This window comes from Lactuca virosa, chromosome 7, assembly GCF_052849685.1.
Source record: "Lactuca virosa cultivar CGN04683 chromosome 7, Lactuca_virosa_CGN04683_v6, whole genome shotgun sequence".
Classification (NCBI taxonomy): Eukaryota; Viridiplantae; Streptophyta; class Magnoliopsida; order Asterales; family Asteraceae; genus Lactuca; species Lactuca virosa.
In genome coordinates this window covers 153650543-153665312 of record NC_136432.1, presented here as the reverse complement: position 1 = coordinate 153665312, position 14770 = coordinate 153650543, and positions in this window count along the sequence as shown.

The window sequence follows — 14770 nt, the reverse complement described above, 5'->3', positions numbered from 1 at the left end:
TGATCAACTAGGTTTACTCTTGATTTGTTCTTGAAACTTTTCAAGACCATTAAGACTCCCACTGACTCCTTGACATATAAGATTCTCTTGTCAAGAAACATTTCTTGACAAACAAATATTCAAGAGTTAGTGTAGCCTTTTTGTCAAGTTTAACACTTCACACAATTGGTCCTGGTTGGTCTTTGTCTTATCCAAGACATCACAACTTACCAATTTCAAATGTGCAAGAATAAGAAAACTTTTCCAAATTCCACATTTGTCGAGTGTTATAAACCTACTTAAGACTTGTCACTCATTTCAGAATCTTGACTCTAAGACTTGATATTGGAACGAAGTATGATTGACTTCTTGATTTAACCATTTCTACAATTCTCGATTCCTCTTCTTAGACATGCAATTGCACTAAGACTCACTTAGAGGATCAATTGAGATATGGTTCTTAATCATTAAGACTTATCATAAAACACAATAAAAGGTACTCTCCCTTCTTCTTAGAATAGAGAAACTTTTATCTTTCTGCCTACTTGATTCTTCTTATTCGTTCTGCTATTGATTGAAACTCTTTCAATCAACTCAGAATTATATTTAATCTTATAAGTATAATCATATTTACTAAACTTTAGTAAATCATGACGAATATCTTTATCACTCTTGTGGTGGACTTGATCAACGCACAACCTAGTGTACTCGATCTCCTGGTCCTTCTCTTGACACTTTGCCAAAGAATTAATCTAATTTCCAAAATATGAAGTTTCTCATTCATCACGCAACCAAGTTGTATGATTCCAAGTTTCTGTCCAATTGAAACTTGGGCGATGAGAATCTTCCTTTATTTGGCAAATCCTCGACATTTCACAAATAACATAATCAAGAATCACATCCAATTCAACATTGCTAAAATTAGAAATACATAAACATCCATTTTCACATATGCCATTGCAAGGATAAATAAATAGGACGAAATCAAAATTCATTTTATTGCGGAAAAACTTGTCCTTACAATGCAATTCAAATGAAAACTATGCTGATTCAATTTCTAAGCAATCTATTCTAACTCTAAAGTAGTAGCTCAAAAATCCGATCTTCAAGCAATGCGATCGAAATCCATTTCTTCACGATCAGATTCAGCTTACTTCTTCCCTTAAGCTTCCTCTCTTTTCTTCGATCCTACAAAACATCAAAATGTAATCTTATCACATCATGTATTGAAAATCAAATAATAGGAACTTATAGAGTTAGTTATTGGATTTTACCTGAAGTAGAGCCATACGTCTTGACTCTCCCATCTCTTAGATCTCTTAGGTAAACAGGGCAACTTCGTCTCCAATGCCCCTTCTCTTGGCAGTAGAAGCAGATGGACTCTTTTGGAATGGCACAAGGAACTATCTCAGAATTTACCTTTTCTGGATTTCCAATGTCACCATTTTCAATGTCCATTGAAGTTTGGGAGTTTGATTTTCCAGACAAATTTGCTCGATCAGCATGCCAAATCATTTCTGATTCAGCAGCTATAAGCAAATAGGTCAAATCAATGAGGGTCACGTCATGGTCCATCATATAGTACTCTCTAACGAACTCACTATATGATTCAGGAAGTAACTGAAGAACCCAGTCAACAGCCAACATTTCTGAGATATCGACACCCATCATCCTTAACCTATAAATGTGTGACTTCATCTCTAAGATGTGTGCACACACAGGTTTCCCATCTTCGTGTTTACTTGCCAATAGGGCTTGAGTGAGCTTGAACTTTTCAAGCCTTTGAACTTGTAGGTTAGGGAGAATAATTGGAGGAGGTGGAGGAAGTGAAGCATGACTCTCATTTCCTTGATCGTATCGTGGAACGTCATCTTCATTTGGAAAGCTTCTTCCAAGGGACTTGGGAAGACCATTGTAAGATTTAGACATCTTCAAAACGGGAGAAAATTCAAGTTAGTTGATAAGAATCCTTGATGTAACACCCAAATGAAACATCAAGGCTAGGATCCAACACAATACTCTACAACCTAGAAGAGGGATGCCGTAATCTAGTTGCAGAATATTTGAAGGTAGGTAAATGACGATTTACCAATTCCACCATGAAAAACAAAAAGACTTTTAAGTTTTAAATGAATTGAAACTCCTAGATCTTTTGAGATTCATTGAACTTTTCAATGGCATGTTTAATCTCGATTATGCCCTTCAAGTTTGCGACTGGGATGCCGAGGATCACAAACAAGGTGTGAATAACCATACGAATCACATGGTGCACCCAATTGCTACTATCACATAATAAATGTGCCGGTTAGCCACACACGCTCCATTGATCTATGATAAACATCGAGCCACCCTTCACCACCAATGTCAATCCCAAATTAGTGTGTCGGTTAGCCACACACGCTCCACTAACGTTTGACAATGGTACGAAGTGTAATTCCATGGATTAGCATATAAATTCACATTTTGCCCTAAAGTAACTAAGATTGGGAATTTGTAAAAGCATTTAGTTACTTTGTACTTCATTATACTTATAATGGAAGGTTTTGTCATATCCTACCCGTTCGGCTAACGACCCTCCACTAGTCAAGAGTGCGGTGGGTAAGAGTGGATACCCATTCAATCGCCCTTTTATAGGCAATTTCCTTAAACACCCCTTATAGACCAGCTTCGTGAATGAGGTCTACTAACGGTAAGACTGACTCTTTACTCATATATATAATATTAGACTTTTAATGTTACATATATATATATAGTATAGGGTGTATTTTACACTTTTAAAATACTAGGTGGTTTTATTAACTTTCTCTTTTAATTAAACTTTTAATTAACTTAACAAAACCATGAGGGTGTAATTTGAACTTTTCAAAATACTAGAGTTTTAGAATTTAAATATTACATAATTAAACTATTAATCAAAATTTCAAATTCCAAAACTTGAGGGCAAGTTTTGAAACATTTCAAAACATTAGGTTTTAGAATTTAAATATTTCAACATTAAACTTTTAATCAAAATTTTAAATTCCAAAACTTGAGAGCAAGTTTTGAAACTTTTCAAAACATTAGGGTTTAACTATTTAAATTTCAAAAACAAAACTTTTAAGTTCAAATTTAAACTATAAAACCTAAAGGAAGTAATTTGAAACTATTCAAACTTACTAGGGATCAAATAACAAATAATATAAATCAAACAATTAATTTTGTGATTATCTATATTTGACCTAATCCAATTTTAGTCACAAGATAATTACCAAATAATTTGAATAATCTATATTTATCATATAAAGAAACTATTATTCAAAAGATTTGAAATTATCTTTTGTTTTGGTAAGGATAATCATTAACATACAATAAAATTCGGATTTTATTATCAAAAAACGATTTTGGCATCAATCCTACAGCAAAACAGCAAGTAAATCCCGAAATATACTCTGTCAAACTCCCGGACTCGCCGAGTCAGTCCTGAACTCGCCGAGTAGGGCCAACTCGTCGAGTCCAGATACTGACTCGCCGAGTTGAGTCGGGCAGAGGCAAGAAAAACGATTTTCAGTAGAAAAACGACAATTGCATCACATACAACAGAAACCAATCAAGGCTCTGATACCACTGATGGGTTTTAAGCATAAGAACAATCCTATGTGCTCATACAAACCCTAATGCTTGGATCTAGGTTTCTCTATTGTACATGCAACGAATCCAAGACTTACAAACCCTAGATCTATCAAATAAGAACTGAAATAAGGGTTTAGTAATTACCTTTGATTGTTATATAGCAATAACAATCAATCCTTGCTTTGATTGGCTTCAAAAAACTTAGTGCCTCAAGTGTTGCACCTCTAATGGAGTCACAAACACCACTAAGCAACTTCGATGAAGAGGGAGGAGAGAGGATGCACCAAAAACGGCTGGAAACCCTAAAGGAACTCTTAGCCACGTTTTTGGGGCATAGGGGTCCTATATATACATGTAGGCTATTAGGGTTTGCAACTAGGAAACCCTAATCTGACTGCTTAAGCCCTAAGCAGTCCAATGGACCATTCCAGAAGGCCCTTGGACGATTTCTTTATGGTCCTCCATATAGAATTCGTCCATTGCCATCTAATAGATCCTAAGCCCAACTTTGTAACTATCTTATAATTACAATATCAGTCCCCTTAATTTAATTAATCTCTTTTAGCCACAAAATTAATTCTTAATTAATTCTTGACTAATATTAATTAAACTATATGATTTCTCCTTTAATATATTATTCTTATAATATATTAATAAATCATAATTAAACCTTTCTCTCCTTAATTCATCCTACATATTGTTATGGTGAAGGCAACCCAAAAGGACCATGCTCATAATCGGGTCAAGTACATACCAAAATAGTTATGGACTTAGACACTAATCCAACACATACAACTTCAAGAATCAGTCAAAATCGAAATCATATCATAAAGATCAGTTCTAATAAAAACGGAATCGATTCAGAAATCTCGAACTAATAATGAACAAATCAACAATAAGTCACATTTTGACTTTTTACATTGTTGAATCGATGAAAGCACAAAGAACACAGTGACTCAATTTTGACGGAAGAAGATAACGCAGTAGATATGGATTTATTGATTTTGGGCTCACGATTTTTATTGAATGAACAGTAACTGATAATTATTTTGGGCTCAAACATTAGAAATAAGATTGAGATTTGGGCTAAAGTAAATATCAAAACGTGAATCAAATGAATAGCAGTTGATTATCAAATCATTTAAATCAGATTTTGATCTAAAAAAAACAATTTCAACAATGAATCGATTATGAACAGTAAACAATGAATCTTTTGGGCTCAAAAACAATGATTCTAGGAATATAACAAATTCAATATGATTTTGGGCTAGATTTGATTCAAAAGAATTATTGGATCACAACAAATGGGTTTTTCAAGAAAAATTTGATCCAACGAGTCAAACGATCATAATTCAAAAACGCAACGCACGATTCAAATATTACGAGAGATCATAGAGAGAGACTCACCAAAATTGCTCAAATTGCGACAAAAATTGCCAAACCGAGAATCGTTCTTCAAAAATCACCTTGATCTTGAAGACCCGCTCTGATACCAATTGTAGTGACATAAGAACATGGTTTGGCATGCGGAATTAAAGTTTGCACAATGAACATGGTGATTTGGGTGTTCAAGAGATGTATTGAATATGTATGGTGTTACAAAAAGGGACATAGATCTACATCTAAATAAATAACACACACTTACACACTCACTTTTACACCTCTCAAGCACACCTCTACAAATGGACTAAACCCACCTTATATAGAGGTGTTTACATGTCTCTCTCTCACTCTCACTAACACATGGGTCAAAAGGCTAATGCACCACATGCAAGTGGGTTTTACAAAAGTCAAACAATTACAAAGTCAATCATGAATAACTTTGTACCCCAACAATCCCGGTCCTCAGTCTATCTGGACCACTCTCCGAGCCCTCGGCACGTCTGGACCGCCCTCCTCGGGGCCTTCAGCCTATCCGGACCGCTCGCTGGGCCTTCGGCCTGACTAGATTTGCCCGGCCCAGGCCTGCAGTCTACTCGGTCCGCCCAGGGTGTCTTGGCCTACTGCACACAGCAGGACCTGCCTCAACCCTTTCCCCAAACCAATAAACATGTGCACATACATATAAACAAGTAAACATGCAGATCTTAACAAATCACTTACATGGCAATCATCCTATAACCAGGATACCGATCTAACCGATCTCTAACATAGTAACCATCCTAAACCAGGATGAAATCTAATCATAGCAATAACATAGCGACCATCCTAATCCAGGATGTAAATCATAAAGGGTCGGCCTTGGTGTCGTAGACCCTGCTGATATAGTGAGGAGAACTCACCTCACAATGTCGCACTGAAGTGATAGGCTCAAACTCTCGAATCACCAACACGAACTCCACCACCTATAGTCACCATAAAACCCCTTTCCATAAATTTCCAAATTACCAAAATACCCTCAGAAGTCAACTGGTCAACTCTTGGTCAAAGTCAAAGTCCACAGTCAAAGTCAACAGTCCATGTTGACTCGACTCGTCGAGTGTAGTTCACCGACTCGTCGAGTCCTTCCTGAACTCGAGAAGTCATGAAATCCTTGATTGGCTCGTCGAGTTCCCTTTTAACTCGCCGAGTTCATACGTGTCCAAGAATTGGGAGAAACCCTCGCCAAGTCTTCGAACGACTCGCCGAGTCCAAGGCAATCTTCAACGGGCTCGCCGAGTTTGTTCATCAACTCGACGAGTTCACGACCATCTTCATATGACTCGCAGAGTTGACTATGCAACTCGCCGAGTCCTTGCAGACCTTTATCCATGCAGACCCTTTTTAAACCATGCCAAGGTTCCAGATTACAGATCCATGCTTCTAAGGCATGTTTATCACGTAAAGTTGCAAACTTTACACACATGCAAGGCCCTAAAGGCTCTAAATGACCAATCTAAGCTTCTAATGGAGCTTTACACCTTAGGAGAGTCTCATCCTTGCAAGAGCTGGAAACTTTATGGACTTAGGACTCAAAAGAGGTTCAGATCTGAAGTTTCAACTTCAGATCTAGCTCCCATACCAAAATCCCTTCATGAATAACTAAAGAAAGCCCTAGTTTTCACATATGAATGATTCTAGAAGAAAAAGAGGTTAAGGTAACAGCTGGTTACCTCCAAAACGTGCCCAAACTGAAGTAGACTCTGAATCCACGCAGAAATCTTGATGCTAGCCTCTTGATCTACAATTTTCCTTCACAAAAGTCACTTCCCAAAGCTCCAAAACACTCTCCAAGCTCTCACTCACGGAAATTAGGGTTTCTGGGTCTCAAGGAGGGTGATAGAGGACAGTGGGAGGCGCTAATGGTCCAATATATAGGGTGCAAAACCCTAAAAATTAGGGTTTCCATTGCCAACTCCTTCTCGTCGAGTCCCTCATGCCGACTCGACGCGTCACTCATTAATTGACGTATCCTGGCCCGCTGCTACTCGACGAGTCATAGCGCCAACTCATCGAGTAGACCTTAGACATGAAGTCTAAATGGAAAAATTAATAATACCTGACAGTTGGGATGTTACAATAACAAGAATGGAAAGGAACATACAATAACAAGAACAGAAAGAAACATATAATAACAAGAACAGAAAGGAACATACATCCTTTTACAAGAAAAATATAACATTAATGTGAAACCACTACGTAACGGCATAGCAATATACTTGTTAGGTCGTGTTTTTTAACCAGAGTCTCCTGGAGGGAGAGCGGGCATTGTGTGTATAGATCTATAAGGGACTGGCAATCCCGCATCCCGATTGTTCGCTACAGTTTGGCCGGAAGGCCAAGGGGTGACAAATGTCACATCAGTTTCGTCGCCAGCAGGTCGTCGTGTTAAACACTCGTCAATCAGTATGGTTATTACCTCATCACATTTTAACCTTAATTAAACAAATTGGTTTTAAGGTAGTTAGTGTTTCAGTAGTACTTATTACAACATTACTGTACACTGTCATTTTCCCATTACATTCATATAGTGATCTTCTCACATAAAAGGTAATGTAAACTATTTTCTGGTAATGATAGTCATATACTTGGGAAAACACTCACTTTTACAAAAGAACAAACATACAAAACAGTTGGGTCTTGGTAAAAGACTACTTTCCAATTTAGTAGAAAATATAGGATTTTCTAGGAAGTATACAAACATTTACATCAACCACTTACAAACTTTACATCAAACACTTACAAACATTTTTATCAAACTTATACAAACAAATGACAGTAAAATACTTATGAACTCACCAGCTTAAATGCTACTCTACTCTTTCAAAATAACTTGTATTCTCTGGTCACCAGTAGACAGGTACCGATGACCAGGTTTTGAGAAGACGGAGCATGTTCAAGACTCGTCTTTTATTTTGATTCATATTTTGGTGTCTTTCAAACTTTACACAGAACACACTTGTATTAAATTATATTATTAATGCAATGGATGATGTTGTTGCTTGTTTTACTATTGTGCATTGTTATGATACTGCACATCACGTCCTTCGCCCCCGAATGTTTCCATCATTCTGGTTTGGGGTGTGATAGTAAAGAAGTAGGATGGTTTGCACCGCAAGTGTATTCATTACCAAGAGTTGAACAATTTGACGGTGAAAAGTCGTTACCCACTTCTTTCGGATTTATGATCTTTTCAATCAGTTGCAGGGTACATCTTGGTTCTCCAAGATGGATTTGAGGTTCGGGTATCATCAGATGAGGGTTAGAGAGGAGGATGTGGAGAAGACAGTATTTCAGACTCGCTATGGTCATTACGAGTTCGTGGTGATGCCGTTTGGGCTCACCAATGGGCCCACAACATTTATGGATTTAATGAATCGAGTATGCAGGCCGATGCTCGATCGATCAATCATTGTTTTTATTGATGATATCCTGGTCTATTCCAAGACCAGAGAGCAATATGATGAGCACCTTCGAGAGCTTCTAGGAGTTTTGAGGCAGGAACGGTTGTATGCCAAGTTCTCGAAGTGTGATTTTTGGTTACGGGAGGTCTGGGTCTTGGGGCACCTCGTTAACTAGAATAAGATTCTGGTCAACCTGGCCAAGATTAAGGTTGTTATGCAGTGGGAGCCCCAAAGTCTCCATTAGATATTAGGAGTTTTCTAGGGCTCTCCAAGGTTGTTGTACCCCTCACTCGTCTGACAAGGAAGGGCGTGGATTTTCATTGGGGGCCTGAGCAGCACGCTGCATTCGAGACTCTGAGGCAGAAGTTATGTGAGGCCCTAGTGTTGACCCTTCCTGTTGAGGATTTTGTTGTATATTGTGATGCATCCATCACCAGTTTTGGGGCAGTTCTTATGTAGCGAGGGAGGGTTATTGCTTATGCTTCTCGGTAGTTGAAGTCGCACGAGGTACGATATCCTACGCATGATCTGGAATTGGGGGCGGTGGTATTTGCCCTCAAGATTTGGCAGCATTATTTGTATGGGGTCTGGTGTACCATTTATACAGATCACAGGAGTTTGGGGTATCTCATGGATCAACCGAATCTGAATATGATACATCGTAGATGGCTTGACGTGGTCAAGGACTATGACTGCGAGATTCTGTATCACCCAGGAAAAGCGAATGTGGTCATTGATGCTTTGAGCTGCAAGTCAGCTAGTTCTTCGGTTGGGAGCTTATGTATGAGGATTTCGATCGATTCGTCACTCCTGGAGTTGATTAGGAAGGCTCAGGTCCATGGATTCAAGAAGTAGAATAGGAAGCAGGAGTGAATTAGGGGTGAGATCGACTATTTTTCTACCGACAGTCATGGATTGTTGACCCGGTGTGGTCGGGTTTGGGTACCGGATTTTGGTGGGATCAGACATACTGTGCTGGAGGAAGCACATAAGTCCATATTCTCGATACACCCTGGAGCCACCAAGATGTATCGAGATTTATGACTTAGTTATTCGTGTTCGTGTATGAAGAGGGAGATAAACTGATATGTTGAGAGGTGATTGACCTTTCGGATGGTCAAAGCTGAGCACCGGAGGCCGCATTGCAAGCTTCAGCTTTTGGAGGTTCCCATGTGGAAATGTGAATAAATCACCATGGATTTCATCACCAAGTTACCTCAAACGGCCAAGGGGTTTGATGCGATTTGGGTCATAGTGGATCGTCTGAACAAGAGTGCCCACTTTCTAGCTATTCGGGAGAGCTCCTCGGCCGTGAAATTGGTTGATGTTTATGTGCACGAGATCGTCGCCCGAAATGGTGTTCTGGTTTCTATTGTATCAAATCGAGATGTTCGTTTCACTTTGTGGTTTTGGAAAAGGTTCTACGAGGAACTGGGTACGAGGTTGAACTTTAGCATTGCTTATCATCCACAAACTGATGGCCAGAGCGAGAGGACCATTCAGACGCTTGAGGATATGTTAAGATTTTGTGTCATAGATTTCGATGGGAGTTGGGACTCCTACCTTCTCCAAGTTGAGTTTTCTTACAACAACAACTATCAATCCAGTATCGGGTCACCGTCGTTTGAGCTTCTCTATGGGAGGAAGTGTCATACCCCAGTCTCTTGGGAGAGCTCGGTAATAGGGTCATGAGGAATACCAAGGTAGTCCTTCAGATGACGGAGTTGATTCAGCAGATCAGACAGAGACTCCAGACAACACAAAGTCGGCAGAAGAGTTATGCCGACAGGCGTCGATCCGAGTTGGAATTTCAGGTTGGTGACATGGTTTTACTGAAGGTATCACCCTGGAAGGGTATAATACGCTTCAGGAAGAGAGGCAAGTTGGGGACCCGATTTATTAGGTCGTTTCAAGTGATTGCCAGTGTTAGCAAGGTAGCCTATCGGTTGGATTTTCCTAAGGAGATCAGTCAGATTCACAACACCTTCCATGTTTCTCAGCTTCAGAAGTGTGTGGCTGCTGATTCAACGGTTGTTCCTTTGGATGATATTCAGATTGATGATCACCTGAATTATGTTGAGAGACCAGTGGCTATTTTGATAAGAAGACTAATTCCTTGCGCAACAAGGTGTTATCTTTGGTCAAGGTCTAATGGCAGCATCGAAAGGATTCTGAATGGACTTGGGAACCTGAGGCGGAGATGTGAGATCACTACCCTGAGTTATTCATGGCAGCGGACTTCGAGGACGAAGTTTGATTCAAGTAGGGGAGAATTGTAACATCTCGATTCAGGTAATTTATAATTTTGACCCTTAATATGGAATTTGTTTGCAAAATTGGTCCCAAGGAGCCTTAATGAAAATCACGCCTTTGATGCATATGTTGGGCGTACGTTTGGTACGCTGGGCATACGTGGTTAGTGGTCAAACCCTAATTTTAGGGTTTGAGCCCTATTTAAGCATCATTAACTCCACAAGACTCCTTCCCTCATCAGCCTCCAACCCCATTTCATGTCTTGCAAACCCTAATCCACCTTTGTGAGCATTTTGAGCCTTAGAGTGTGTTGTTGGTGTTCTTGAAGGAGGAAGAAGGAAGTAGATTCACCTTAGAAGCTCAAGACCTATTCGGATCCAGAAGCATGTTTCCCTCAAGCTTCATTTAGAGGTATAAAGCTCTGAACTTGTTGGTTATTTCATGATATCTTACTAGTTGTGGAGTTTTGTGCTTTTTAGCCCCATAATCTTGGTCCATTTGAGTATAAGCTACTCTAGACCAAATGAGTTGTCCTTTTGGACGTTTTAGAATGTCTAGAGTGATAAAAATGTGATATTGGCCCTTCTAGTCCTTCTATGCAAAGGTTATGATGTCTTATTGGGTTAAGAAGTTATGGTTTTAAGGTTTGGGTACTTATTAGCCATGCAAGATCATAAAGTTTGAAACTTTATGGTTCAGAACACTATTTGGGGCTGGATCTGGGTTTTAAACGAAAGTACTTATTGGATTAAGCTCTTATTAGAAGGAAAGGCTGGCAGTGGAGTACGTTGGGCGTACTTCTGAGTATGTTGTATGTACTCCGTTAAGCCCCCATATTTGGATCGTGTGTACGCCAAGCATACATGCTGAGTACGCTGGGCGTACTCAGTCTGAGTTAACTTGGTTGACTTTTTGACATTTGACCTTGACCAGAATTTTGACCAAGTTTAACCTACGAGTATTTTGGGTATTTTGAGATGTAGACTGAGATTTAGTCACTGGTTGTCGGATAGGTGACCTGTAGAGTCAGCAGTCGGAGCTGTGATCTGTTCAACTATCTTTTCGGATTGTGATATGAGTTTTTCTCACTGTACTTGTGGATCGAAGGTACCAAGGGCGACCCACTGGATTTTGTATCCTGATATATTGGATTGATGTTATGTTGAGTATGTGTTAGACTGGTAAATATGTATGATTACATGTGTTGCTGGTTATTGATTGTTATAGTATATATATATATATATATATATATATATATATATATATATATATATATATATATATATATATATATGTCGACATGTTATGGTTTGTTGGGTTGAGGCGGTCCTGCTTTGTTCTGAAGGCCAAGATACCCGGGGCGGTCCGGATAGACTGAAGGCATGCGAGGCGATCCAGTCAGGTTGAAGGCTCATTTATGCACGTTGTTATCTATTATGTTTGTGTGTGGTACTTTGGGGAAAATCACTAAGCGTTGGCTTATGGTTTAATTTCATGTTTCAGGTACTTCATATGATCGTGAGAAAGCGAAGGCGTGATCGTGCACATCCTTCTGGTTTTATGTTATTGGATTCTGGAGATATTTTGATTTATGACTATCACTTTTGAGAACAATATTTTATAAATAATTATGGTTTTGGTTGGGTTTTCAAAATTGAAATTTTACCTTGATTTTTGGGATGTTATATATATATATATATATATATATATATATATATATATATATATATTGCATATACGTGTATAGTGGATTGTGTTTTTCTGCATATATCTTTTAAATATATATATATATATATATATATATATATATATATATATATATATATATATATATATATATATAGGTATCGATTTGTCTCATTTGCTGATAACTTAGGGCATCTTCAACCCAATATTTTTTACACAAAAATGGTATGTATCCAACTCCAATCTTACTTTATTTTCTAAACTATTATAAATTACTAGATTATGACCCGCGTTAAACGCGAGGGAAAGTATAAATAAAATAAAAATGTATATAGATATTGCAGAATAATTATAAAAAAATCAGGTTTATTGGTATTTTTGAAATGTGTAGAAAATACATCGAAATCGGTAAATATATAGTCTTCGAAGAACCTCTTTGTAGACAACATTTTTTGTTTTATTAGTTGAACGACCTTCCTCGTCACATCTGAGTGCCTTCAAACCTTTTTTACTTGTGATAATGGAAACAATTACATGTAGTTGACCATGTGTGAAAATGGGTCTACGCAAGTATAATCCAACCATTGACAATGTACTTTCAAAATACATTGTTATTTTATGGTTATATTGCGACATAGAACTGCTTATTTCAAAAAAATATCAAGTTATTTATGTTCTTTCAAAATGAACCACATAAACCCCCTACAATATTAAATATAAAGAAACTCTAACCAATAAATATAAAAACAGTTATGTTTGCTCGATTTAGATATTGTCTGTGACTCATTGAAAATGTCAAAAGACATAATTGGCACACAACTTACTTGTTATTTTCAGATGGATTAAACAATTTAAACATATGAGGATGTCTTTTTTTATTATTTATGATAATGATAAAATAATGGAAAAATGAATGCTTACTTCAAGATATTTGTGGACGTTTGAGTAGGGTTTGTAGTCTTAACTGCTGAGTATTCGTATCTTTTACATATAGTTATTAAATGGTTAATCAAGATGAATTAAAAAAAACAATGTTTTCTTGTTGATTTGATGCTAAATAGATAAAAGAACAAAAAAACTTGATTTCATTATATACCCATTTAGTACAAAAGTAACCAAATGTAATTAAAGTAGGGACAAAACCATTAAGGAAATTGGTAAATTGAGGTTCTATTTCTTAAACATGCGATAAGGTAGAGACATATCAGGACATGCAATTAAAAGCTCAAATTCCTTCATCACCGCCTCAATGGGTTCAACGGACAACCCTAAATAAATTAAAAAGTTAAAATTTTCAAATAGAGATTAATAAAATGGGGCCGAATTGATGAGAATTTTAAAATGATGGAGGTATCGATAACCTACAATTGGATGAATAGGGGATCTATTAAACGATTTAAGATGGAAATCACCTACTGAGAAGATACTTGAATACAACACGAAACGATCATAAAAGGTTAATGGAAAGAAGTGTCAGTTGTAAGTATGGAATTAAATGTTTTTGGAAGGAATGAAATTTGTCAAATGAGTATAGCATATACCTCCGACTATCTGGCATAGACCAATTGTAGCAAATTTTGCATTATTTAAACAATTTTAGCATTATTAGTATCCTAAATTTCATATAAAAAATTCTTTTTTGCATCTGACTAAACTAATGTTTTTATTATTATTATCATTCTATAATTTACAATTGAGAGTTTTGAAAGTACATTGCTATATATCGGTTGTTTTTTAAAGTTCATTGTTATTTCTTGTCGGTTTAGAAGTATGTTTCAACAATTTTGCATCAGATAAAAAACATATAGGTTCTTTTAGTATTATTGCAATTCTACTTTCATATAAACTTATTCTTTTTCGCATCAGACCAAACTTTGTGTTTTTTAACATTATTATCATACTATATTATACATTCTTGATAGTTTTGAAAAGTTCGTTGCAATTTTTCATTTCTTTTTGAAAATTCGTTGTTATTTCTTGTTGCTTTTAGAAAGAAGTTTTAGAATATTTTTTTTCTATCATACCAAATTTGAAGGTTATTTTCGCACTATTACCATCGTATATGTTCCATTTCATTCTTATTATTTGAATATAGTTTTTGTAGTTCAAAACCGATACGAATATAAAAATACTAACTATATATTAACCGACTCTCTATAATGTATAATTAAAAATCAAGACAGTTTAATCATAATATATTGATGTTAGTTCAAATGTAATTTATTTGGGGACGAGGTTAATTTTTGGTTATTTATTTGGGAAGTATAATATGTATTTTGCATTACAAGTGCTTACCTTTTGAATTTAGCATTTGTTACTTTAGAATTTTATTTTGGCTTGACAATAGCCATGATCATCCCATATTTAATACTTTGTTCTTCTTGCACCTTTACTACCTGCTGACCTGCATTCATTAAATC